This window comes from Ovis aries, chromosome 6 (assembly GCF_016772045.2).
Source record: "Ovis aries strain OAR_USU_Benz2616 breed Rambouillet chromosome 6, ARS-UI_Ramb_v3.0, whole genome shotgun sequence".
Lineage (NCBI taxonomy): Eukaryota > Metazoa > Chordata > Mammalia > Artiodactyla > Bovidae > Ovis > Ovis aries.
Window position 1 is genome coordinate 94188373 of NC_056059.1, and position 4293 is coordinate 94192665.

Here is a 4293-nt window from a genome sequence, read left to right on the forward strand (position 1 = left end):
AGAAGGGGCATGGAAGGCATGGAGGGGTCAAGTGTAAATATTCGGCTCTCTGTCAAGCACTGATTTATAATATGTGGTTTTCAGACCATCTGTATCAGATTGACCTGTAGTACTTGTGAAAATTGCTGGTGACTTACTATCTTTTCTCCTAGAACTTTGTAACTCAAATCTTCAGATGTAGGGCTTTATAACCTGCATTTTAAACATACTTCTTTAGTGGTTATGGTCTTTTTTACACCCCTGTGTTTGAAAACCACTGATGTAGGGGAACCAATAGGATACAAGAAATCGTGCCTAGTACCAGTTAGGAGGAGCCTTTCCTGGAATTTCATGCTAAAGAGTTTGGATTAAACCGAGTGGACCATACAAGGACATTAAAGGGGTTTTTAAAGAGAAGAAATTTTAAAAATCAAGTTGAATGATCTTGATAAACTTACTTCTTTTTACTTCAAGAAGTAGAAAATCATCATCAAGGAGATCTGTATGACCTTTCTGATAGTATTTGAATCATGCCTTGATTAAAAGTCAAAGGAGAGTGCTCGCTTCGGCAGCACATATACTAAAATTGGAACGATACAGAGAAGATTAGCATGGCCCCTGCGCAAGGATGACACACAAATTCATGAAGCATTCCATATTTTTTAAAAGCTTCTGCGCAACAAAGGAAAATATAAGCAAGGTGAAAAGACAGCCTTCTGAATGGGAGAAAATAATAGCAAATGAAGCAACTGACAAACAACTAATCTCAAAAATATACAAGCAACTTATGCAGCTCAATTCCAGAAAAATAAATGACCCAATCAAAAAATGGGCCAGAGAACTAAATAGACATTTCTCCAAAGAAGACATACGGATGGCTAACAAACACATGAAAAGATGCTCAACATCACTCATCATCAAAGAAATGCAAATCAAAACCACAATGAGATACCACTTCACACCAGTCAGAATGTCTGCAATCCAAAAGTCTGCAAGCAATAAATGCTGGAGAGGGTGTGGAGAAAAGGGAACCCTCCTACACTCTTGGTGGGAATGCAAACTAGTACAGCCACTATGGAGAACAGTGTGGAGATTCCTTAAAAAATTGCAAATAGAACTGCCTTATGACCCAGCAATCCCACTGCTGGGCATACACACCGAGGAAACCAGAATTGAAAGAGACACATGTACCCCAATGTTCATCGCAGCACTGTTTATAATAGCCAGGACATGGAAACAACCTAGATGTCCATCAGCAGATGAATGGATAAGAAAGCTGTGGTACATATACACAATGGAGTATTACTCAGCCGTTAAAAAGAATACATTTGAATCTGTTCTAATGAGGTGGATGAAACTGGAGCCGATTATACAGAGTGAAGTAAGCCAGAAAGAAAAACACCAATACAGTATACTAACACATATATATGGAATTTAGAAAGATGGCAATGATGACCCTGTATGCAATACAGCAAAAGAGACACAGATGTGTATAGCGGACTTTTGGACTCTGAGGGAGAGGGAGAGGGTGGAATGATTTGGGAGAATGGCATTGAAACATGTATACTATCATGTAAGAAACAAATCGCCAGTCTATGTTCAATGCAGGATACAGCATGCTTGGGGCTGGTGCACAGGGATAACCCAGAGAGATGTTATGGGGAGGGAGGTCGGGGTGGGGGTGGTGGTTCATGTTTGCGAACGCATGTACACCCGTGGTGGATTCATGTCAATGTATGGCAAAACCAATACAGTATTGTAAAGTAAAACAAAGTACAAATAAAAATTTAAAAATAAAAAAAATAGAAGTCAAAGGAGAAAGTCACTTTCGTATTTCTCATTCTTGATCAGGGATCAACAAACTTATTCTATAATGGGCCAGACAGTAAACACTTCATGCTTTGCAGGCTATACATTCTCTGTTATACCTACTGAACCATGCTCTAAACATGAATGTAACCAACCAGTCATAGAAAATAAATATAAATGAATGGGCATGACTGAGTTCCCACAAAACATCCTTTACAAAATCAGGCAAGCCAGAATTGGCCCATGGGAATTAGTAGTTTGTTTTCTTCAGTTCTATAGCTTCACTTAGTTTAGTTAAAGGCTTAACTTCAAGTTTAACTCACAGCTATCTTCTCCCCTAAAATGATATGCAGCATCTGCCATTTTAGGTAAATATAAATCTGAAAGAAATTATGAAGAGAAAAATTAGTAAAAGCTAGATTGTCATGTATTTTTAGAAGAAAATGCCCAATCAGATGAAAATGTAATGAGAAATAAAGGTGAAAAGCAGGGAGACTGTTTAGTATACAAATTTTAAAAATTGAGACTTTACCACCAAATATAATGCACGAAAGTTGATCCAAAAATAAAAAAAAAAGACCAGCTACAAAACAGCTTTAAAGAATATACCTAGGACATTTGGGGAAGTTTGAATATGATCTACATATTATGCGCATGCACAGTCATGTCTGACTCTTTGCAACCCCATGGACTGTAGCCTGCCAGGCTCCTCTGTCCATGGAATTTTCTAGGCAAGAGTGAGTTTCCATCTCCTCCTCCAGGGAATCTTCCTGACCCAGGAATTGAACCTGGGTCTCTGGCACTGCAGGCAGATTCTTCTCCACTGCGCCCCCTGGAAGCCCATGATCTACATATTAGATGATATTAAATCAATGTTACATTTCTTAGATGAGATTATGATAGTGCATAAATGTAGAGAACGTCTACATTTGTTCTTGGAGATACGGGCCTATGTTTAGGGATTAAAGTGTTGTGAAAACTGGTTCAACAAAACAGAGAGAAAAGGACAAAATCTCATCAAACCACAGCTGAGGTTAGGGCATATAAATTTCACTGTACTATTTCTGCAACTTTTCTGGGGCTTTGACTTTCTCAAACAAAATAAAATTAGGAGAACCAAATATTGCAGAGCTGAATATACAGTAGGCTCTGTTCTCCTTTGAAAATGTGGAAGAGGCTGGTCTACGTCACAAAAGTTAATTCCATATTGGGATTCTATCCTAAGGTAGTGGAATGCCAATAGACGCATTCATTTTTAGGCCCCCGAGTTGTCATTTATAACTTTTGGCTCCGCCTTGCCACATTCCCACCCCAGCCCATCAGCCTTTGTTTTCTGTTTTTCTTCCCCCAAGTTGCCTGAAGGAGGGGCGGGGAAAAAACTTGCATTCCACAAGAGTGTATGAGATGCGTAGAATTGTGTCCGGAGCACTGCCCCAGGTCCTTTCTGGCAAGGGTGTCCCAAGGTGTGGCCCTGACTCTGTCATTGCTGAGATTTTGAGTCTCTCCTGTGTGGAGTGTGGGAAGGATCGGTGTGGGGTGATGGAGAGCTGCCGAAGGGGACAGAGTCATCTGTTTACATAGTTCTCCTCTGTCTCCGGTTTTGGGTCCTGGCCTCTTTCATCTCGCTCTTCTTGATGGCACAGCCCCAGCTCCTCTGGGGGTCATTTCCGGAGCGGAACCCTTGCTGTCACTGGGCCTTTCTGTTCCCTTCCCCTTCCCCTCGGCAGTTACAGAACCTCCTGCTTGAAAATTGCTCCAAGGGGGACAGGGAGGTTGGCAGTTACAAATAACAAAACCTTACAAAACATAGCAGGCTGCAGTATAAATTTATCCTGAAAAAAAAAATATATATATATATATACACACACAACATGAAAGGGAAGACAAGTTAAGTGCTGTTTAAAAAGAACAGAGCTAACAATAGCAACCGCAAAAACATGGTGCATTTGAAAAAGCAGGAACTTTACTGTTAAGTAGTGAAGTGAAAGCCGCTCAGTCAAGTCCGGCTCTTTGTGACCCCATAGACTTTACAGTCCATGAAATGCTCCAGGGCAGAATACTGGAGTGGGTAGCCTTTTCCTCCTCCAGGGGATCTTCCCAATCCAGGGACTGAACCCAGGTCTCCCACATTGCAGGCAGATCCTTTACCAACTGAGCTACCAGGGAAGCCTCCACTCTTAGGTAGACCTGCGCTTGAATCTCTGTGATGCCACTAACTGGCAAGATAATCTTGGAAGAATTACTTAACTTCTCTGCACCCCAATTTCCTTACCTCTAAAATGGAACAAATAGAACCTACTTCTTGTCAGGATAAACAGCAACAATGCAATTTTTCTTCCTGGCTGAGAAGCTTCTAGACATGGGAACATTAGTGAAGTGAAGTCGCTCAGTCGTGTCTGACTCTTTGCGACCCCATAGACTATAGCCTACCAGGCTCCTCTGTCCATGAGATTTTCCAGGCAATATTACTGGAGTGGATTGCCATTTCCTTCTCCTGGGTCTCCC

General features: G+C 41.1%; 1 non-coding gene across 1 annotated transcript; it reads left to right on the forward strand.

The window, feature by feature from the left end:
• The first annotated feature begins 535 nt into the window (after nt 1–535).
• On the forward strand, nt 536–642 carry LOC114115473 (U6 spliceosomal RNA). Its single transcript, XR_003589810.1, has one exon. It is a non-coding gene; the product is annotated as a U6 spliceosomal RNA (small nuclear RNA).
• Nucleotides 643–4293: the final 3651 nt, after the last annotated feature.